This window comes from Bos taurus, chromosome 7 (genome assembly GCF_002263795.3).
Source record: "Bos taurus isolate L1 Dominette 01449 registration number 42190680 breed Hereford chromosome 7, ARS-UCD2.0, whole genome shotgun sequence".
In the NCBI taxonomy this organism is placed as follows: domain Eukaryota; kingdom Metazoa; phylum Chordata; class Mammalia; order Artiodactyla; family Bovidae; genus Bos; species Bos taurus.
The window spans coordinates 95601750-95626479 of record NC_037334.1 but is presented as its reverse complement, the minus strand read 5'-3'; the positions used below and the strand labels follow the sequence as shown (position 1 = coordinate 95626479).

General features: G+C 41.0%; 1 long non-coding RNA gene across 1 annotated transcript in view; it reads right to left on the bottom strand.

Moving 5' to 3' along the window:
• Positions 1-24730, bottom strand: part of LOC107132664 (uncharacterized) — a 400010-nt gene that overhangs the window by 60136 nt on the left and 315144 nt on the right. Inside the window, exon 10 of the long non-coding RNA XR_009495406.1 lies at positions 1-24648. This exon is cut by the window's left edge and continues 48310 nt beyond it. This is a non-coding gene — a long non-coding RNA (uncharacterized lncRNA). The remainder of the gene's footprint in view (positions 24649-24730) is intronic.

The window sequence follows — 24730 nt, the reverse complement described above, 5'->3', positions numbered from 1 at the left end:
TTTCTTATATCTTTGGCTGTATCTCCTAGAGTTTTTTTCTTCTTCTTCTTTTTTGAGTATTTCCTCCAGGAGTATTTACAAAGTGGTTCTCTGTGTGGCAAACTTGTTATGACTGTGACCATCTCCACTGGACACTCTGTGGCGTTGTCGAAATCTGATCATGGGTTGTGGGTGGTGGGCACTCGTAAGTAAATATCAGAGTCATTTGAGGGGCAGCCAGCTATCTTGGAGCCTCCATATGGCAAAAATTCAGTTTGAGGGGCAGCCAGCTATCTTGGAGCCTCCATATGGCAAAAATTCAGTTTACAATTGCTCTCTTGTGTACCTCCCAGATCTTGACCCCAAAGTACATTCATACTCTCCTACCACTAGGGTCTCCTTGCCTAAGAGGAAGGTCCTGAGAGTTTACCTGAAGACAAGGCAAGCCCGGCTACCTTCATCCCGTTCACAGGAAATGCGTGTATCCTTGGTCTTCCAAAGTATCAGCTCCTCCCACTTACTGACTTTTCTCCTAACTAACACCTTCTGAGTGCCTCCAGCCCAGTTCTCCCAGGCAAGAAAAAGACACCAAACACACATCAGGTGCTTCCAAATACTCTCTTACTCTCTATAAACTTAAAAGAGATGGGAATACCAGACCACCTGAGCTGCCTCTTGAGAAATCAGGAAGCAACAATTAGAACTGGACATGGAACAACAGACTGGTTCAAAATAGGAAAAGGAGTACATCAAGGCTGTATATTGTCACCCTGTTCATTTAACTTATATGCAGAGTACATCATGAGAAATGCTGGGTTGGAAGAAGCACAAGCTGGAATCAAGAGTGCTGGGACAAATATCAATAACCTCAGATACACAGATGACACCACCCTTATGGCAGAAAGTGAAGAAGAACTAAAAAGCCTCTTGATGAAAGTGAAAGAGGAAAAGTGAAAAAGTTGGCTTAAAGCTCAACATTCAGAAAACTAAGATCATGGTGTCTGGTCCCATCACTTCATGGCAAATAGACGGGAAAACATTGGCTGACTTTATTTTTGGGGGCTCCAAAATCACTGCAGATGGTGATGGCAGTCATGAAATTAAAAGACACTTACTCCTTGGAAGGAAAGTTATGACCAACCTAGACAGCATATGAAAAAGCAGAGACAGTACTTTGCCAACAAAGGTCTGTCTAGTCAAGGCTATGGTTTTTCCAGTGGTCATGTATGGATGTGAGAGTTCAACTATAAAGAAAGCTGAGCACAGAAGAATTGATGCTTTTGAACTGTGGTGTTGGAGAAGACTCTTGAGAGTGCCTTGGATTGCATGGAAATCAAACCATTCAATTCTAAAGGAAATCAGTCCTGAATATTCTTTGGAAGGACTCATGTTGAAGCTGAAACTCCAATAATTTGGCCACCTGATGCGAAGAGCTGACTCTTTTGAAAAGACCCTGATGCTAGGAAAGATTGAGGGCAGGAGGAGAAGGGGACGACAGAGGATGAGATGGTTGGATGGCATCAGCGACTCAATGGACATGAGTTTGAGTAAACTCCGGGAGTTGGTGATGGACAAGGAAGCCTGGCATCCTTCAGTCCATGGGGTTGCAAAGAGTTGGACATGACTAAGCGACTGAACTGAACTGAAACTTAAAAACAAATTTATCTCTTAATAAAATGCTTGTGTTCAGGCATCATTCTGTAACTTCAAACTTTGGAAGATGAGGGTGCTTTTCTGTTTCTATTCTCCTGAAATAGTATTATTGTAACTTTGGTTTAATAAATACTCCATCACCAAACAAGAAAAAAAAATTGCAGTTATGTGTTGCAACAAATGGTAACTGGGCTTTATTGTGACCCTTTAGTAATATATACAAATATCAAATTATTATGTCATACTTGAAGCTAATAAAATGTAATGTGAATTATATCTAAATAGAAAAATTTAAGATGATACCGTCAGAAAATGGAAGTGTTTAAATATGAGAGGAGATTTATATAAATTAGAGAAAAGTTGAGTATAATTATGACAAGAACATAGGAAAAAAATATGAATAAGACACTAATTCTAGGAAAAAGATACCAAAAATATGCAGAAAAGGGAAAGTAATTCTTACAGTACATAGTTCATTGATAAACAGAGTTTACATGGTAAAATAATTTAAATCTGGAACAGAACAATAATCCAACTACAATTACACTATTTTACAAGAATGGAAATAGGGGAGAACCCTAATCTTCCAGAATCTTTCCAAAATAATTCCCAAAATGAAAAATTAAGAATTGAAAACACAAGCATACTATTAAAAGATAAAAGGGGTTTTGTTAATTTTATAAAGAGTAAGATAATGTTTGTATCTAAGGGCAGGGAAATGGTAAGAAGTGTAGTAGCAAGAAACTTTCATTTTTCATTTTTAAAAATGAGTATAGATTTCTTTGGAAGGAAAGTTATGACAAACCTAGATAGCATATTCAAAAGCAGAAACATTACCTTGCCAACAAAGGTTCGTCTAGTCAAGGCTATGGTTTTTTCCTGTGGTCATATATGGATGTGAAAGTTGGACTGTGAAGAAGGCTGAGTGCCAAAGAATTGATGCTTTTGAACTGTGGTGTTGGAGAAGACTCTTGAGAGTCCCTTGGACTGCAAGGAGATCCAACCAGTCCATTCTGAAGGAGATCAGCCCTGGGATTTCTTTGGAAGGAATTATGCTAAAGCTGAAACTCCAGTACTTTGGCCACCTCATGCGAAGAGTTAACTCATTGGAAAAGACTCTGATGCTGAGAGGGATTGGGGGCAAGAGGAGAAGGGGACGACAGAGGATGAGATGGCTAGATGGCATCACTGACTCGATGGACGTGAGTCTGAGTGAACTCCGGGAGTTGGTGATGGACAGGGAGGCCTGGCGTGCTGCGATTCATGGGGTCCCAAAGAGTCGGACACGACTGAGTGACTGATCTGATAGATTTCTTGAATACCTGTATTTTGTACATATACAAATTTGATAGAAAATTAAAAGCAAATTCTTTAAAATCAAAGGCTTAAATGTGGATTATTTTTTAGATGGCACTGGGACAACTGGTTATCCATAAGGAAAAGATAAAAATAAATCTCTATATTTCTCATCATCTACAAAAGTAAATTCAAAATGAATGTAAGACCTGTCTGTGAAATGCAAAGTTTTAAGTTTTTAGAAAAATATATGAGTGAATATATTTATGATATCAGTCTAGGGCAGAATTCTTAAAAGGCAGAACACTATAAAATTTAAGAGAAAATACTGATAAATCATCTTGCACATTACAATCAAAATCTCTGTATCAAAAAAAGTCAACATAAGCAAAGTTGAGGCAAGAGACAAAGGTGAGAGGCAGAAGATATTTGCAAAGTATACAATTGCTAAAGTATCTATAATATATGTGGAATTCCTAAAAACAATAAGAAAAATGCAAAAAAGTTTAATAGAAAAAACAAATCAAGCAAACAATATAATCAGTTAATTTGTAGGAGAAGATATCTCAATGATCAATAAATATCAGAAAAGATAAGCAAACTTAACTAAAACAAGGAGAAACTAAATCAAGGAGAAATCATTACACACCAATGGTATAGGATGGGGGGAAGAACAATATAAAAGTTGATAATACCAATAGTTGGAGAGTTTGTGGAAAAAGAGAATTTATGTATTGTTTATGAGAGAACAAATTGGTACAATTACCTTGAAGAAAAACTATGAAAATACCTAGAAAAGCTTAAAATGTACACAGGACATTAATTAAACATCCAGATATAACCTTCAGACCTAGAGAAATCACTACACTTGTGGCCAAGGAGAACTATACAAAGATTTTTTTTTTTTTGCATTGTTTGAAACAGGAAAAAATGGACAATAACCTAAATGTCCATAAATAAGAACTAGATGAATTAGACAGTGGCTTATTCATAGAATGGAATACTATGCAACTGCTGAAAAGAATGAATTGTAGGTACATGGGAAAATTTCAGAAACGTTACCAAAGAGACAGAACCAATGTGCAATTGGAAATGGTACATATAATTTTACATATGTGAAATTTAAAAACACAACAATTCTATTTATGTTCATAGACATAGATATGTAGAGTCATACTCTCAAAATAATTATGGGAATACTTCCCAACCAGGAGCAACAGGCAAGTTTGACCTTGGAGTACAAAATGAAGCAGAGAAAGGCTAACAGAGTTTTGCCAAGAGAACACACTAGTCATAGCAAACAGCCTCGTCTAACAACACAAAAGATGATTCTACACGTGGACATAGCTAGATGGTCAACACCAAAATCAGACTGATTGCATTATTTGCAGGCAAAGATGGAGAAGCTCAATACAGTCAGCCAAAACAAGACCGGGATCTAACAGTGGCTTAGATCATGAACTGCTTATTGCAAAACTCAGACTCAAATTGAAGAAAGTAGGGAAAACCACTAGATCATTCAGGTATGACCTAAATCAAATCCCTTATGATTATATAGTGGAAATGACAAATAGATTCAAGGGATTAGACCTGATAGACAGAGTGCCTGAAGAACTATGAATGGAGGTTTGTAATATTGCACAGGAGGGGGTGATCAAAACCATTCCCAAGAAAAGGAATGTGAAAGCAAAAACAGTTGTTTGAGGAGGAGTAAGAAATAGCTGAGAAAAAAAGAGAAGCTAAAGGCAAAGGAGAAAAGGAAAGATAGAGCTATCTGAATGCAGAGTTCCAAAGAATAGCAAGGGGAGAATAGAAAGCCTTCCTCAGTGAGCAACGCAAAGAAATAGAGGAAAACAATAGAATGTGAAAGACTAGAGATCTCTTCAAGAAAATCAGAGATACCAAGGGAACATTCCATGCACAATAAAGGACAGAAACAACAACCTAACAGAAGCAGAAGAGATTAAGAAGAGGTGGCAAGAATACACAGAAGAACTATACAAAAAAGGTCTTAATGACCAAGTTAACCACAAAGGTGTGGTCACTCATCTAGAGCCAGACATCCTGGAGTCTGAAGTCAAGTGGGCTTTAGAAAGCATTACTACAAACAAAATGAGTGGAGCTGATGGAATTCCAGCTGAGCTATTTCAAATCCTAAGAAATGATGCTGTGAAAGTGCTGCACTCAATGTGCCAGAAAATTTGGAAAACTGAGCAGTTGCCAAAGGACTGGAATAGGTCAGTTTTCATTCCAAACCCAAAAGAGGGCAATGACAAAGGATGTTCAAAATACCGCACAATTGCACTCATCTCACATGCTAGCAAGGTAGTGTGCAAAGTCCTTCAAACTAAGCATCAATAGTACACGAACTGAGAACTTCCAGATGTACTGGCAACTTCCAGTTGCCTTTAGAAAAGGCACAGGAACCAGAGATCAAATTGCCAACATCTGCTGCATCATAGAAAAAGCAAAGGAATTTCAGAAAAACATCTACTTTTACTTTTGCTTCATTGACTGTGCTGAAACCTTTGACTGTGTGGATCACAACAAACTGTGGAAAATTCTTCAAGAGATGGGAATACCAGACCACCTTACCTGCCTCCGGAGAAACCTGTATGCAGGACAAGAAGCAACAGTTAGAACTGGACATGGAACAACAAACTGGTACAAAATTGAGAAAGGAGTACATCAAGGCTGTATACTGTCACCCGGCTGTTTTAACTTACATGCAGAGTACATCATGCAAAATGCTGATTTGGATGAATCACAAGCTGGAATCAAGATTGCTGGGAGAAATATCAATAATTTCAGATATGCAGGGAATTTCAGAAAGGCATCTAAAGACACCATCGTTATGACAGAAAGTAAAGAGGAACTAAAGAGCCTCTTGATGAAGGTAAAAGAGGAGAGTGAAAATGCTGGCTTAAGACCCAACATTCAAAAAACTAAGATCATGGCATCCAGTTCCATCACTTCATGGCAAATAGATGGGGAAAAGAAGGAAACAAAGACAGATTTTATTTTCTTAGGCCCCAAATACTGTGGATGGTGACTGCAGCTATGAAATTAAAAGATGTTTTCTCCATGGAAGAAAAGCTATGACAAACTTAGTGAATGAAAAAGCAGAGACATCACTTTGCCAACAAAGCTCTGTAGAGTCAGAGCTATGGTTTTTCCAGTAGTCATGTACAGATGTGAGAGTTGGACCACAAAAAGACTGAGTGATGAAAAACTGACGCTTTCAAACTGCGGTGCTGGAGAAGACTCTTGAGAGTCCCTTGGACCTCAAGGAGATCAAACCAGTCCATCCTAAAGGAAATATCAGCCCTTAATATTCATTGGAAGGACTGATGCTGAAGCTGAAGCTCCAATACTTTGGCCACCTGATGCGAAGAGCCTACTTATTGGAAAAGATTGAAGGCAGGAGGAGAAGGGGATGACAGAGGATGAGATGGCTGGATGGCATCATCGATTCAATGGACATGAGTTTGAGCAAATTCCAAGAGATACTGAAGGACGGGGAAGCTTGGCATGCTGCAGGCCATGCGGTCACAAAGAGCTGACCGTGACTGACAACAGAACAACAACGAGGGAGGGTAAGAGGGATGGGAAAAGATGGAGAAAGGACAATATTAGATGCATTGGCAAAGCTTGGTTACAAACCCCAAACAAAAATGATCTGGAGCAAACAAACAGAAGGCTAACATTTGTTGAACCTATGGAAGTAGAAATATGGGTATCTGAAACAACAGTTTTCTGTATGTTTAAAATTTGGGGCAACAGTTATGTAGAAGAGTATGCACCAGCTGACCATCAGACATCCAGTCCTGTTTCTGGTTTCCTCTGAAAGCAGTTTTATGCTTTTAGCCAAATCCCTTAGCATATTTTCATCTCAGTTCCTTTATTTGTAAATGGAAGGTAATAGCATTTTGCCTAGTCTGTTTCAGTGTTTGAGAGATGACTAAATGAAAAAAAAAAAAAAACCAGCCCCTTTGAAAACTATTAAGAGCTAAATAATTAAATAATTGTTACTGTTTGTGTGTTGACATGTAAAAAAACCATATATCCATAAAAAATACTAATGCTAGATCGGGAAACTAATATGAACATACTGTGTATATTTTAACTATGGGTTTTGTACTGCTATTTTGACTGCAAAATTATACTAGTCATCTCATCCTACTCTGGAGGCTTGACAAGGAGAGGGAGAAAATAGTGTCCCATCCTTCTTCCATCTCTGTCCCCTAAACACTCTAAGGATTTGAAAGATTTAAAAGCACAAAAGTCAGCCAGGAACCACTTGGAGAAAAAAAAAAACACACAACATGTAAAGATGGTGATTTAGGATACGTCAGTTTAGTCAAAAAGACTACTGGCAAACAAACACAATGCTTGCTTCTATTTGGAACTTTAAAATGTATGGAACAGTCTTATGGAATCTGTGGGAGAGGGAGAGGGTGGGAAGATTTGGGAGAATGGCATTGAAACATGTAAAATATCATGTATGAAACGAGATGCCAGTCCAGGTTCAATGCACAATACTGGATGCTTGGGGCTAGTGCACTGGGATGACCCAGAGGGATGGTATGGGGAGGGAGGAAGGAGGAGGGTTCAGGATGGGGAGCACATGTATACCTGTGATGGATTCATTTTGATATTTGGCAAAACTAATACAATTATGTAAAGTTTAAAAATAAAATAAAATTTAAAAAAAAAATTTTTTTTAAATAATCAGTTCAGTTCAGTCACTCAGTCATGTCTGACTCTTTGCGACCTCATGGACTGCAGCACGCCAGGACTCTCTGTCCATCACCAACTCCTGGAGGTTACTCAAACTCATGTCCATCGAGTCGGTGATGCGATCCAGCCATCTCATCCTCTGTCATCCCCTTCTCCTCCTGCCTTCAATCTTGCCAGCATCAGGGTCTTTTCAAATGAGTCAGTTCTTTGCATCAAGTAACCAAAGTATTGGAGCTTCAGCTGCAGAATCAGTCCTTCCAATGACTATTCAGAACTGATTTCCTTTAGGATTGACTGGTTGGATCTCCTTGCAGTCCAAGAGACTCTCAAGAGTCTTCTCCAGCACCACAGTTCAAAAGCATCAATTCTTCTGCACTCAGCTTTCTTTATAGTCCAACTCTCACATCCATACATGACTACTGGAAAAGCCATAGCTTTGACTACATGGATATTTGTCAGCAAAGTAATGTCTCTGCTTTTTAATATGCTCTCTAGGTTAGTCATAGCCTTTCTTCCAAGGAGCAAGCATCTTTTAATTTCATGGCTGCCGTCACCATCTGCAGTGATTTTGGAGCCCAAAAAAATAAAGACTCTCACTGTTTCTATTGTTTGTGTATCTATTTGCCATGAAGTGATGGGACCGGATGCTATGATCTTAGTTTTCTGAATGTTGAGTTTTAGGCCAACTACTTCACTCTCTTCTTTCATTTTCATCAAGAGGCTTTTCAGTTCCTCTTCCCTTTCTGCCATAAGAGTGGTGTCATCTGCATATCTGAGGTTATTGATATTTCTCCTGGCAATCGTGATTCCAGCTTCTGCTTTATCCAGTCTGGCGTTTTGTATCATGTACTCTGAATAGAAGTTAAATAAGCAGGGTGACAATATACAACCTTTACGTACTCCTTTCCCAATTTGAAACCAGTCCATTGTTCCATGTCCGGTTCTAACTGTTGCTTCTTGACCTGCATACAGATTTCTCAAGAAGCAGGTCAGGTGGTCTGGTATTCCCACCTCTTGAAGAATTTTCCAGTTTGTTGTGATCCACACAGTCAAAGGCTTTGACATAGTCAATACAGCAGAAGTCAATGTTTTCCTATAACTCTCTTTTTCTATGATCCAGTGGATGTTGGTAATTTGATCTCTGGTTCCTATGCCTTTCCTAATCCAGCTTGAACATCTGGAAGATCTCAAATCACTTACGGTTGAAGCCTCGCTTGGAGAATTTTGAGCATTACTTTGCTAGAGTGTGAGATGAGTGCAACTGTGTGGTAGTTTGAACATTCTTTAGCATTGCCCTTCTTTGGGATTGGAATGAAAACCGACCTTTTCCAGTCCTGTGGCCACTGCTAAGTTTTCCAAATTTGCTGGCATATTGGAGGCAGTACTTTAACAGCATCATCTTTTAAGACTTGAAATAGCTCAACTGGAATTCTATCACCTCTACTAGCTTTGTTCATAGTGATGCTTCCTAAGGCCCACTTGACTTCTGACTCCAGGATGTCTGACTCTAGTTGAGTGATCACACCATCGTGGTTATCTGGGTCATTAAGATCTGTTTTGTCCAGTTCTTCTGTGTACTCTTGCCACCTCTTCTTAATATCTTCTGCTTCTGTTAGGTCCATACCGTTTCTGTCCTTTATTGTGTTCATCTTTGCATGAAATGCTCCTTGGTATCTCTAATTTTCTTGAAGAGATCTCTAGTCTTTCACATTCTATTATTTTCCTCTATTTCTTTGCATTGATCACTGAGGAAGGCTTTCTATTCTCTCCTTGCTATTCTTTGGAATTCTGCATTCAGATGGGAATATCTTTCCTTTTCTCCTTTGCCTTTAGCTTCTCTTCTTTTCTCAGCTACTTGTCAGGCCTCCTCAGACAACCATTTTGCCTTTTTGCACTTCTTTTTCTTGGGGATGGTCTTGATCACTGCCTCCTATACAATATCATAAACCTCCATCCATAGTTCTTCAGGCACTCTGTCTATCAGATCTAATTCCTTGAATCTATTTCTCACTTCCACTGTATAATTGTAAGAGATTTGATTTGGGTCATACCTGAATGGTCTAGTAGTTTTCCCCACTTTCTTTAAGTCTGAATTTGGCAACAAGGAGTTCATGATCTGAGCCACAGTCAGCTCCCCGTCTTGTTTTTGCTGACTGTATAGAGCTTCTCCACTTTCGGCTGCAAAGAATATACTCAGTCTGATTTCAGTGTTCACCATCTGGTGATGTCCATGTGTAGAGCTGTCTCTTGTGTTGTTGGAAGAGGTGTTATGCTATGATCAGAGCGTTCTGTTGGCAAAATTCTGTTAGCCTTTTCCCTGCTTCATTTTATACTCCAAGGCCAAACTTGCCTGTTACTCCAGTTATCTCTTGATTTCCTACTTTTGCATTCCAGTCCCCTGTGATGAAAAGGACATCTTTTCTTTGGTGTTAGTTTTAGATAACATTGGAAAAGAATGCAAAGTGAAAGGGGAACATAAGGAGCATCTTGCATATATACTCTTTCCAGTTGTGCTCTTCTTAATAAATGAACTCTCTTCTAAAATATTTGTTAGATAGAAGCAATTAATGCTGAGGCTCTATCCTTGCTCCGCTAATTAATTACAGCAAATGAGCCTGTAATGTGCATCATAACAACTTAATAAGCTGGCCCAAACTACTTTAGATTCTGCTATGCTAGTATTTCATCATGGCTGGGCTATTTAAAATAGTTAAGTAATATCTGAACATTAATAGCTTTTGAATGAGTTGTGTCCTTCAAAAGAAACTCTGGCTGAAACAGATGTGCTGTTTATCTGGAAGGAATGACAGCAAAGAATGTTGTAGTAGAAGTGAAGACAAGGAAAGGAGGCTGAAATGGGCAACACGAGAGTTTACACAAATTATCGTCTTCGGTAATGTAACATCCCGCCCCCTGCAGCCATCACCCTGGCCAACCAGATGCCATTCCAACAGGTCCTTCGCATTTTCCATGCTTGTTGGACATGTAGAGTTGAGAATCCAATAGCTGCACTAGCCTCTCTTTTTTGACACTGGTTACATTGTCCATTTCTCCCTCAAATGTCTAAGTGAACCTGGATCAAATTGTGACTAATACAAGCTCTTTAGTGATGTCTTTGCTTTTAATGAAACCTTAGAGGCAATTAGTGACTCACTGAGTCAAATAGACTTTGTACATCTGGGGATGACTTAAAATATGGCTTATTGTCAATGAAAGAGCCAAAGGCCCTGGATCAGCTGTGAATTATCTAAAACAAGATTATCTGAAACGAAAGCCCTGATTCCTTTCAAACCAAATGTCAATATATCTTCAAGGTAATAACATCTGCTATCAGCCTTCAACAAAAGTCAAGCATATCCTAGTCTCTCTCTCCTTGAAACACAAAGTGTTTACCATCCATAAAGGTATAATTCAGAAATTTACAGAAAGGAAGGAGAAAAAGGGATATCAGAGAGCCAATCTGGAGCTCAAGGCGAGCTCTGGAAGGTGGTCTTTTTGGCGGCCTCTTTTCCTGTTTATTTATATCAAATTTCTCTAGAACATAAAGCCAGGGCTCTTCAAGACAGAATGGAAAAAGTCTTGAAACAATCCTCTCGAAATATTTTTTAAACATGAGGTGTTTAGAGGCACAGGGAATGTGCCAATTTGACGAGCCAGAAGAAATTTTAGAAGCAAAGGCCAGTAACAAAGAGAAATAATTAATTGCCTCCCTTCCAATTTGTTGTGAAACCCATTATCTCTAGGAGGGAAATGGGAAGAAATGGAGACACACACACAAAACAATCTATGTTTGACCTAAGGGCCAATGCAATAATGGCAGAAACTATATTTGATCACAGTTCTTGATGTCTGTCCCAAAATACATTCTACCCTCAAATCTGTGATGCTTCTGGGATGAGAACTGTATGTACATATACTTTTAGAAGTGTTATTTTTTGGTAAATTTTGTGGACATAGTCACGACTGGACTGTAAAACTGGCTTTCTCATCCATTTAATCTCTCATACCTTCCCTCTCATCTCCTCCTTTTTCCTCTGAAGGATTTATTTTAGCAAAACCTTACTAAGATGTCAAATGAGAACTATTTCAAGTTGGTCCTCTCTCAAGGTTACATGTATTTTTAAAAATTCATTCCAAAACTCCAAAGCCTCCATAACTCAAAGGAGTACAGCACCTCTAGAATGACAGGGACAAGGATGAGAGGGTAGGTAGATGGTTGGGCCTCAGGGCCCTCTCAGTACAGCACTGATGCATTTCCTGCTCAGTCCAACCCTGAACACACAGGAGCAAGAACCAACAGGTGGAGAGAGAGAACTGCACTGTGGGTACTCTTGACCCAGGGAGTAGAGGTCAAAGGAATTAAAGTCCGGAGAAAGCTGTCCTTGATTTAGACATTTTCTTAAGAATGTTCCATGTCTAGAAAAATATTCCAACAAGCCATTTGGAAAGATGTAGGATCATTTTAAATCCCATTGATGCTTCAAAGGATAAAGAGGTTCAGTCAGCAATATATGACTAACTAAAATGTTTTTCTCCAAGTAGAGCCAGTCCTTTCTATATACTGGTGTCACTGACTGGCAGGCAATAAATCCGTCTGGCATTTTCTTAGAACAGAAAAATGAAGATAGGGCCAGATGATCTTGCTTGTCAGATTTCCATGACTCTTGCTGTTCTCCGGCTTTTCTATTCTCGACCATCACACTGCCCAGGTGGTCTTGAGCAAAGCCCCAAATGATCGAATCTGTTGGCTTAATGAGTTTATCCAACTCACCTAACTGTGGAAGCCTTCTCTGAAGTTCCATCACTGCACTTCACAGAATAGCTTGGCAGCCTTGATTTCCAATAACAGAAAAGGCCTCTAAAACAATAGCTCATTTGATTTGAACCATATTTTATCAATGACATATCAACCCTAGAACAGTAATTTCACTCAGAAAGTAAACTTCATCAGGATAAGGTCTCTCTAGCTTGCTCTTTCTCTCAGCACTAAGGCTGAGGAAGATATAAATGATGCAAAATATCTAAAGACATATCAATCATACATTCCAAAATAACTGCATAATTTTCCTTCAATCTGTTCACATTTATTATATATTAAGTCATTTAATTTCCTCCTCTTTACTTTGAGTTGTTCCTTTTATGACCAGGTAAACTGAACAATTTAAGAAAACGATTGTATTAAGTTAGCCTAAGAAAACAGAATTTGATTTCTCCATGACATTAAGCAGCAAAAATGTTATGAAAACTGCTAGTGAAAAAGTAGGATACAAAATTTGTCTCTATGCTATTAAAATAACCATAATAAAACAAGCAACAGAAATTATTTATAGATGGCCAATAAAAATGTATGTGCATGCTCAGTCACTTAGGTGTATCTGACTCTTTGTGACCCCCTGGACTGTAGCCCACCAGGCTCCTCTAACCATGGAATTTTCTGGGCTAGAATATTGTAGTGAGTTGCCATCTCCTACTCCAGGGGATCTTTCCAACCTAGGGATCAAACCCATGTCTCTTGCATCTCCTGCATTGCAGATTTTTTTTTACCACTGGGACACATGGGAAGCCCCCAGTAAACATGACAGATGCTCAACTTCAATAGTCACCATGAAATTGCAAATTAAAATCACAGTGTGATCCTACACATATACCAGGATGCCTAAAATGGAAAGACAGAAAAGGCCAAGTGGAAGTACCAGAGTTCTCATACACTGTCGGTGGACAGGAAAATTAGTACAGCCATTTTGGAAATTTGTCTGGCAGTACCTATTTAAACTGAATATACACATTCCCTATTGACTGACAACCCCAATTTTAGGTATACTCCCAACTGAAATTTGTATATACATTCACTGGACTACTTTTACCAGATTGTTCATAGGAGCAATTGCAATAACCTCAAATTGAAAACAATCCCAAATACACATCAATGGTTGAGTGGATAAATATTCACACAGTGGAAAACTCTACCGTGATGATGGTAAATGATCTACAACCACACACAACATCAATGAATCTCACAAGCAGAGTGTTAAACGAAAGAAGCCAGACACAAGAGTACATAATGCATGACTCCATTTACATAAAATACAAAGACAGATGAAACTAACTGATGCCTTGTTTGTATTTATGAAGGTTCAAAGAGGGAGACAACTGCCCAGAGGATGGGAGGACTCGTCATCCTCTAAGATCCCGCCTTCTCCTGTGCAAGGCCCCCACCCCAAGCACTACACTCACGATAAAATGAAGACAGCCTTTCAAGTGAATACTGATGCTGAAGCACATGAAGCAGGCACAGAGCCACAGAGACATGCTTGATGTAGCCTCCGGGGCAGACAAGGACGTTGTGCTGCTCCTCCAAACACAAATCCCTGAGACCATCAGAAATCTTTGTCTTTAATTCTCCAATTTATAGCCCCGTTAAAGCACAGAAAATACTTTGATTTAGGCTATGGTTAGAAATGGAAACTTGTTAGTTGTGATGTGGCAGAGGGAATGAGTTGGCAAGGGGTGACAAAGAAGAGGAGTGAACTTATTTAATGCATTTCCAAAAACCATTATAGACTTTTACTTTACACATAATCCTTTTAAGAGAAGTTGCAGGTAGACAAGGCACTAAGGTTCCTTTCAGTATGGTTAAACTGTGCACAAACAGACCACATGAAGGCTAAAAAGATATAAACAAGAGGATACTGCTGCAACTGAACACGACCACGGCAGAGAGAATCCGACACATGATGTGTCTGGGAGCTAGTTGTGTTGGGATTACCTGGCAAATGTACAAAAATGGAGTTAAACAACGGTTATTCTTACTTGGTCAAAGGAGGGTTTTTTCCCCCTAATTTTTCTCTTCTTTTTGTTGATTCCGGACCTGACAACCTTCTCCATGAAAGGGACCCTTCTGATCTATCTTTGTGCCCCTACAGCAGGGGCTGGTACAAAACATTCTCAACAAGTGATGTCAAATGGAAGAAATGTCACTATTGGTAATTCACTCTGAAGCTCTCTCTCTCATCAGGGATTCCTGCTTTCCACCCATCTAATGCTTTGTGACAGAAGCCCCTCGAAGGGTCCCTCCACATCTCTTTTTCTGTCTTCCTCACCTGCAGGGTCCTTCAGAGGCACTTTTAAACTGCTTGTTTCCTACCCTCTGCAACACTCACCCTTTCCACCCACAGCCCTCACCTACCAAGTGCTCTAGGTTCAAAACATCTGATAGCAGTGCAATTCTGGGAGACGCGCAGATGGCTCATAGGCAAGGACTGCTTCTCAGCCCTGCCTGCACATCGGAGTCACTCAGGAAACTAGCAGAACGTACTGATGACAGGACTCCACTCCTAGAAATTCAAACTTGGTTTGTTTGGGCAGATCCCTGGCAGCTGGACTTTTTAAAGTGCAACAGTTTTTTCTAGTCAGGTCTTGAGAACCACGGCCTTGAGGATAAATGCATATTCCCTAGATGTGGGGAATAGCTGTTAATGAAGCAGAACACACAGGGCAGTAAATAATGGACTCTAGACATCTTAAGAAATACAGGAAGGAAGTGGGAGTGAGGAGAGAACTGAGGTCCTGCCCTTGGCAGGGTTTGGGCTCCAATGAAAAGAAGCTGGCAACTCCCAGATGCACCTCTACTCAGTCCTAAGCAGCTGCCAACCAGTCAGCCTCTGATGGTTCTATTTGGAGAACTAAAGCCCAAATTTAATCTGAGGGAGAAAGGAAAGAGTAGGGACGGAGTATGCGATTCTGCATATGACAAGTTGAGGAGGCCATGCAGAGGAGAACTTCCAGCAGAACAGCGCCTTTGGCCGCTTCTCTTCCTGCCATTGCCCACCTCCAACACCACCCTCCTGTCCACTGCACGTGTTGGGTCTGTCCAGTGTTGGCACACATTCCCTTCTCACTCTCTCTGGACAATTCTCTTTATCATACAGTGACACCTGACAGGAGTGTTTTGGTGGTTGCCATTACTGCTTTAATTTTAAATTTAGATTCTATAATAACTCTTCACAGGGAAGACACCCCCCACCCCAAGTAAACTTCAAGCACAGGCTTTAGAACCAAAGCTACCAAAGTTTGAATGCTGATTTGATCATTTATCAGTCTTAAAATATGGGCCATTGCTTCCCTGAGCTTCAGTTATTTTCAATCTATGAGATGGAGACAATACCTACCTTGCAAGGTTTCCTGAGGATTAAAGAAGATCATAAAAAAACATTGCTGACAATGGGAAGGTGCATAGTAAGCATGAGTTTTCTCACTGTCTAGAGAAGACGTCTCTCTGACCTTCACTGTCCAGTATGGTCACCACTAGCCACCTGTAGCTATTTAAATTTTAAATGAAATTAATTAAAAGCATTTAAAATTAGAAGTTCAAGTCCTAGTTTCTCTAGTCATGTTTCAAGTGCTCTATAGCCACACACAGTGATGTGCACACACACACACACACATACACACCCATATTTTACTGGCTAGCACAGATTATAGATCATCTCTGTCACTATAGAATGTTCTAATGGACAGCATAATTATACCATCCGGCCTGCCTAACTGCAACTACAGTGAAGGCAGGAACCATCCATGTAACCCACTGGCCAGTAGTGAGGTTCAGGGCTAAATCCTTCTGTCAGAATAGTCTATTCAGTGTGTGTTATGAAAGTTGCTCAGTTGTGTCCAACTCTGTGTGACCCCATGGACTATACAGTCCATGGAATTCTCTAGACCAGAATATTGGAGTGGGTAGTCTTTCCCTCCTCCAGGGGATCTTCCCAACCCAGGGATCGAACCCAGGTCTCCCACATTGCAGGTGGATTCTTTACCGGCTGAGCCACAAGGGAAGCCCAAGGATACTGGAGTGGGTAGCCTATCCCTTCTCCAGCAGATCTTCCTGACCCAGGAATTGAACCAGTGTCTCCTGCATTGCAGGCGGATTCTTTACCAACTGAGCTATGAGGGGAGCCATTCCATTCATAGCATAGCTGATATAGAGACTAGATTGGTAGTTGCCAAAGGTGGGGTGGTGGGGAGTGGGAGAAATGGGTGAACTGTTTTTGTTTTGTTTTTTCAATTTATATAAGTTGAATAAAAATTAATTAATTAAACTAAAAGTATCAGCATGCTAAAAAATATTAAGTAAGTAAAAAAGAAGATGCTGAGGAACCTGAAAAGAAGTATGACTTACTCAGCAATTTTGCCAAGGCTGGACAGGTTATGTTAGTGTTCAGCTCTGGGTAAGCAAATAAATCCATCCAAGGTTGTCAAGCAAAGGGTATATTTGCCATGAATTTTACTTATTATTCACACACAGCTTCTAGACACTGCGTTGGTCAATTTTGAATTCATTTCCCTAGCAACCTGGGCTAAATTAAGCAATACGACAGAGCCATGAGGCAGGGAGCCTTTCAAGAACATCTTAACCCATTATCTCAGACTTTAAACTTGCCTTTTATCTTAGTTGCTGTGCCAACAATTGTCTGCATCCCCAAGTCACTAGTTCAGGTCATGACTTGTTTAACAGAAGCACAAGAATGCGATGGGTCACAGGGTGTGGTTGTACAGGCTGTGCACTGCACAATTCCATGGGGTACTGTTTACAAAGTCATCATAAATTTGTATACTTAGTCCAACAGCTTCCCAGAAAACAGCAAAGTGCCTTGAATAAGGAGTAGCTTTTTCTGTCTTTTTAAAGGTACTGTGTATGTTAGCTGCAAGGGCGACTGCACGGGCCACTCTGTAGCTAGCGGCCAGAAACAAAGAATTCAGAATCCTTCATTTGGGGACAATTCAGCATTGGGGCCCAAGAATGTTCTGGACATCCACAGCAATTCTTTGTTTCAATAGCTGCCGGGGAAATTCTGCCTCATGACTCACTAACTGGACCAGCCTTGACCTCAGATCTAGACACTGGTTCTGACCAGGTTTCAAGACTAACACAGTGTTTTTCAAATCTGGTTCTACAATTCCTTGAGGAGTTTTAAAAAACCCTTTAGATAAAAAAAGTAGATTGGTACTTTCCAGTGGCCGATGGTGAGGAGTGGGCAAAAAGGATAAAGTGGTCAAAAGATACAAACTTCCAGTTGTAAAATAAATAGATCATGGAAGTGTAATGCATAGCATGGTGACTATGGTTTATAAAGTCATATTGTATATTTAAAAGATGCTAAGGGTAAATCTGGGAGAAGGCAATGGCACCCCACTCCAGTACTCTTGCCTGGAAACTCCCATGGACGGAGGAGCCTGGTAGGCTGCAGTCCATGGGGTCGCTAAGAGTCCGACACGATTGAGCGACTTCACTTTCACTTTTCACTTTCATGCATTGGAGAAGGAAATGGCAACCCACTCCAGTGTTCTTGCCTGGCTTCCCAGGTATCTCAGCTGGTAAAGAATCTGCCTACAATGCAGGAGACCGCAGTTCCATTTCTGGGTGGGGAAGTTCCCCTGGAGGAGGGCATGGCAACCCAGTCCAGTATTCTGGCCTGGAGAATTCCAAGGACAGAGGAGCCTGGCGGACTACAGTCCATGGGGGTCGCAAAGAGTTGGACATGACTGAGCGACTAAGGACAGCACAGCACCAAGGGTAAATCTTAAAAGATCTCATCACACACACAAAATTTGTAACTATGTGTGATGACAGATGTTAACTAGACTTATTGTGGTGAACACTTCACAATGTATATAAATATCAGATCATTATGTTATCCATCTGAAACTACTGTAATGCTATATATTATGTATACCTCAATTTAAAGAATTCTGATTCTGAACCACAGATTGGAGCAATAGATTAAAATCACTCTGGATAGGGCCTGGAGACCAGTATTTTATAAATGTATCTAGAGTCCAGCATGGTGGATAACTGCTCCTCCAGCAGACAGAAAGAACAGGATGGACAGATGGATAAAAGAGGAACCTGATGCCCCAAGTCTGGGGAAAATTTGTCAAAATGGAAGCGGACTTTTAAAATGTGTTGCGCGGCCCTTTTAACCACTAGAACCAAAAGTAAACAAAAACGTTAAGCAACATGATCAGGTATTCACCAGAGCAGAGTGGGTCTTCATCATTTGTTTTTAAAGTTTAGAATTATACTAAAAATATAAACACATAACATCAGACTTTACTGATAAAACTGTTCTGGAGTGCTCAAACTGAGCTTTAAAGTGTAAAGAAGCAAGGAAGGAAGGAAATGACTGAAAAAGGAAGGGGGAAGTCGGACCCATTTAATAACAGAAATGAGCCCTCAGCTAAGCGCAGCAGGTGGCATGGCATTTCACAGTTTGAGGGCAGGAAGAAGGGGCTCACTGTGATGATATGAAAGATAAGCGGCATAACCACAGGGGAAGCCGACACTGTCTTCCCAAACTGCGGCTTGTTTATTGAGAAGACCTTGTGATTTCCTGCTAAATAATCCAAGTGTGGCCTAGTCCAGCTCGTTTCAGATGAGAATGGCTTAGTCATTTTACCCATTTCAAGAGTTTTCTGTGAGTCATGGGTTATACTCATTTCACATTCAGGTCTGAGATAGTCAGACCCCCTTGAAACCTCTCTGGAATTAAGTCTGCCCAGCCAATCCTTTCTGCACTATCTCAGAGATGAGTCAGTGCTTTGCTGTCTTCCTCTGCCACCCGGAGTTAGTGAAAAATATTCAAAATTCCCAGAAAAGCAGAAGTATTCTAACTGGTTCTTAGTAAAACAGTCAATTTCATAAATGCATGATGTATTTTCAAGTGCATGTTCAGAGCCTAAAAATATGCATTTACTTTGAATTCCTCTACCGGAGATACATGTGTAAAAAAATTTAGGCAAAAGAACATATTTTCCCTCACCCCCATTTCTTCTTATACAAATCCTTTACTGCTTTCAAAAGCCAGTTTACTTCTCATATCCTCCATTAACTGTTCCCAACCCCAAAATAGCCTCTTCCTGCTCAGGATTCATATTGATTAACTGATCCCTCATTTGGTTTTATCCATATACTGTATTACTACACCTCTCCATAATCATTTAGCTTATCATATGGAAGTGCCTTTTCCACCTGTTATATTCTTCAAATATGCCCGTGTGTATAGTAGAAAAATACATACTTTGCAGCATTCACTGAATGTTAGACGCAGTCTCTGTTGTTTGCTGTTTTTATTAATAGTCGCTAAGTTGTGCCCAACTCTTTGTGACTCCATGGACTGTAGGCTGTAGTCAGGCTCCTCTGTCCATGGGATTTCCCAGGCAAGAATACTGCAGTGGTTTGCCATTTCCTTTTCCAGGGTATCTTCCTGACCCAGGAATTGAACTTGCACTGGCAGTGGGTTCCTTACCACTGAGCTACCAGGGAAGCCCATGACATAGTCTAAATTCACAAATCAATTTTATCCCATATTAACTATACCATTGTTCCCTCTCTCAAAAGGGAGACACAATAATATGTCAGGATATAAGATAAGGTGCCCTGGTTTTCTTACAACTGTTGGAACCAAGCAGCATGGATGCCTGGATTCCTTTAGTGTGTCAGGTACCAGAAACATCGGCAGGGTGAAGGGCCTCCAGTGCTCCCCCAGTTGAGACATGTGTCTTGAAAGAGGTGTTTTTAAAGAATAGGGAGGCACATTGGTAACTAGATGATGGCATGCCATTGACTGTAAAACACATCCTGTTAAAAACTGTTAACATACGAAAAAATATGTATTTTTAAAATCAATGATATATGGTAAATAAATATGATCTTTTAAATGAGGCAACATGTAATAAAAGTTAGAAAGCCCCTTCATTAAAATGTTAAACTATTATCATAAATCAGAGAATAATCTATCTTAAAGAAAGATGTATCATAGACTTGCTTCTGAAACAGAGTGCCAGACAAGACAATCAGCCACGCTGGAGGCTGCTGATGGCCTAAATATGCCAAGTATGCACTTATGTTCCCAGAAGGTGAGCGTCCAAAGGGAACAAGGGCTATGGTGTCCTGCTGCTTCAAGAGTGCGTACAAGTCGCAAAGTGTAGTTCTGAAAGAACATAAGAACATGCGATTCGTGTTTATACAAAAGGAGGTTGCTGTTTTGTCTCTTGGAGTCCTTAAGCAGCATCAGTTCAGTTCAGTTCAGTTCAGTCACTCAGTCTTGTCTGACTCTTTTCGACCCCATGAATTGCAGCACGCCAGGCCTTCCTGTCCATCACCAGCTCTCGGAGCCGACCCAAACCCATGTCCATTGAGTCGGTGATGCCATCCAGCCATCTCATCCTCTGTTGTCCCCTTCTCCTCCTGCCCTCAATCTTTCCTAGCATCAGGGTCTTTCCCAATGAGTCAGCTCTTCGCATCAGGTGGGCAAAGTATTAGAGTTTCAGCTTTAGCATCAGTCCTTCCAGTCAACACTCAGGACTGATCTCTTTTAGGATGGACTGGGTGGATCCCCTTGCAGTCCAAGGGAATCTCAAGAATCCTCTCCAACACCACAGTTCAAAAGCATCAATTCTTTGGCACTCTGCTTTCTTCACAGTCCAACTCTCACAGCCATACATGGCCACTGGAAAAACCATAGCCTTGACTAGATGAACCTTTGTTGACAAAGTAATGTCTCTGCTTTTTAATATGCTGTCTAGATTGGTCATAACTTTCCTTCCAAGGAGTAAGTCTTTTATTTCATGGCTGCAATCACCATCTGCAATGATTTTGGAGCCCAAAAAATAAAGTCAGCCACTGTTTCTACTGTTTCCCCATCTGTTTGCCATGAAGTGATGGGACTGGATGCCATGATCTTAGTTTTCTGAATGTTGAGCTTTAAGCCAACTTTCTCACTCTCCTCTTTCACTTTCATCAAGAGGTTCTTTAGTTCTTCTTTGCTTTCTGCCATAAGGGTGGTGTCATCTGCATATCTGAGGTTATTGATATTTCTCCTGGAAATCTTGATTCCAGCTTGTGCTTCTTCCAGCCCAGCATTTCTCATAATGTACTCTGCATATAAGTTAAATAAGCAGGGTGACAATATATAGCCTTGACATACTCCTTTTCCTATTTGGAACCAGTCTGTTGTTCTATGTCCAGTTCTAACTGTTGCTTCCTGACCTGCATTTAGGTTTCTCAAGAGGCAGGTCAGGTGGTCTGGTATTCCCATGTCTTTCAGAATTTTCCAGTTTATTGTGATCCACACAGTCAAAGGCTTTGGCATAGTCAATAAAGCAGAAATAGATGTTTTTCTGGAACTCTCTTGCTTTTTTGATTATCCAGCGGATGTTGGCAATTTGATCTCTGGTTTCTCTGTCTTTTCTAAAACCAGCTTGAACAACTGGAAGTTCACGGTTCATGTATTGCTGAAGCCTGGCTTGGAGAATTTTGAGCATTACTTTACTAGCGTGTGAGATGAGTGCAATTGTGTGGAAGTCTGAGCAGCATATTCACACACCTGTTCACACCACTCCATCAGTGGCTAGAATCTGCCTGCATGTGTGTTTCAATAGGGAGTGTGTCTTGTGCACTGCTGTATTTCCTCAACGGCCTTGCACTTGTGTCTGCCACATGGTGAGTAGGCCCTCAGAGGACTGTGAAAAACATATGTGCAAAGAACTATTGAAGGAAAAACTTAGTTCTGGGGTCAGTAGCTACCTAAGTGAGAAAGTGAAAATGAAAGTCGTTCAGTCATGCCTGACTCTTTGCAACCCCATGGACTATACAGCCCATGGAATTCTCCAGGCCAGAATACTGGAGTGGGTAGCCTTTCCCTTCTCTAGGGGATCTTCCCAACCCAGGGATCAAACCCAGGTCTCCCACATTGCAGTTGTATTCTTTACCAGCTGAGCCACAGGGGAAGCCCCAATGAACCCATAAAGAATAAAGCATGAGATTGCTGCTTTGCAGAATATTCAAAAAGAAGGGTGAGTGATGCGGTTCTGAGGAAAAGACCCAGGAAGAGTACCCTTTCCCACACACTATCTCTCAGGCTATGAATGAAAAGTAATCCAAAACAATCTTTTTAGCAACTGGTGTCAATATCAATAGTAAATTCAGTCATTTTCGCCTTGTATCCTTTCTATCCCAAGACATCCCAACTTTTTCTTTAACTATGAAGTATATTCATATAGATGTATCTAAACTTTGCAGGTGGAAATCTTTCCTTTTTTAAACCCAAATAGACCTGTAACCTGCTGACGTTCCAGCATGTAATTTACAACATATTTAATCAGAACCCAATGGTGCAGGGATCCCTCTACACTGCAGTGTTTGAATCTAAAGCCCAAGAAGCCTTGAGCACAGGATCCTTCTAAACGCAGATAAGAGAACAAATTAATTTTTCTCTTGCCCTGGACTTCTGTTCTTCATCAAGGCCTGCACTGAAGCACAGGGATGAAGAGCCCCCGGGCAGCAAAGATCCACGCAATTGCTGCTGAAATGTTCCTTCTGGCCTTGCTCTGGGTGCTACTGCCGTGTTCCTTTCTGGGCCTACGGTCAGTCAGGAGCCATCTGGGCTGCCTGGCCTGAGAATGCACAAGGGAAAAAATATGGCATCATACAGATTTCACCATGTCTCCTGCCGGGGGAAGAGAACATAATCCACCTTCATTACCAATTAAACACCCAACAAGTAGTGCATTCCTGGTCGCCCATGCCCGGGCTGGCACTGCCTGGTGCTGGTTTCTGTGGGGGAATACTGCAGAAAATTTAGACTCAGTATCAGTCTGCCCCCTTCTGATGTCTATGTCAGAAGCTTTCTCTATCTCTTTTATACTTTAATAAAACTTTATTACACAAAAGCTCTGAGCAATCAAGCCTCGTCTCTGGCCCTGGATTGAATTCTTCTCCTCCAGAGGCCAGGAATCCTGGCATCTTTTGTGGCTCAACAGCAACCTGTCATCTTGGGGGTTCATCCAGGACTCTTCAGGACAAAGTAAGGATGCTTGGAGCTCTAGTTCTTTGTTCTTCTAGTGAACATGTTTTCCACTGTACTTTACTAACTCTACAGTGTGCTTGTGTGAATGAATGACATGCTCTGCACAAAGCAAGTGAGGAGACCTGCTCTGCAGTTCAGCGGTGACCCCATACGGCTTATGGCAGAAACCCTGTGTGTGTGGGGGGCGGCGGGTGGTTTATACTGACCTGCCAATGGACTTCCCTGGTGGCTCAGAGGGTAGAACATCTGCCTACAATGTGGGAGACTCGGGTTCAATCCCTGGGTTGGGAAGATCTCCTGGAGAAGGAAATGGCAACCCACTCTACTATTCTTATCTGGAAAATCCCATGGGTGGAGAAGCCTGGTGGGCTGCAGTCCATGGGGTTGCAAAGAGTTGGACATGACTGAGCGGTTTCACTTTCACTTTTCACTTTCATGCATTGGAGAAGGAAATGGCAACCCACTCCAGTGTTCTTGCCTGGAGAATCCCAGGGACGGCAGAGCCTGGTGGGCTACTGTCTATGGGGTCACAGAGAGTCGGACACGACTGAAGCTACAGCAGGAGCAGGATGTATATACGTTTCAATCATCTATCAGATCAAATCAGATCAGTCGCTCAGTCATGTCTGACTCTTTGTGACCCCATGAATCACAGCACGCCAGGCCTCCCTGTCCATCACCAACTCCCGGAGTTCACTGAGACTCACGTTCATCAAGTCAGTGATGCCATCCAGCCATCTCATCCTCTGTCATCCCCTTCTCCTCCTCCCCGCAATCCCTCCCAACATTAGAGTCTTTTCCAATGAGTCAACTCTTCGCATGAGGTGGCCAAAGTACTGGAGTTTCAGCTTTAGCATCATTCCTTCCAAAGAAATTCCAGGGCTAATCTCCTTCAGAATGGACTGGTTGGATCTCCTTGCAGTCCAAGGGACTCTCAAGAGTCTTCTCCAACACCACAGTTCAAAAGCATCAATTCTTCAGTGCTCAGCCTTCTTCACAGTCCAACTCTCACATCCATACATGACCACAGGAAAAACCATAGCCTTGACTAGACGAACCTTTGTTGGCAAAGTAACTTTCAAAAATGAAGTGGCCAATTGTATATCCAAATAAGATCCTAAGAAGCAAGCAAGAACAACCATTATATAAATGGTTTAAATGATCCCATACATTGCTTGAGAACCAGGAGGATGCCTTAT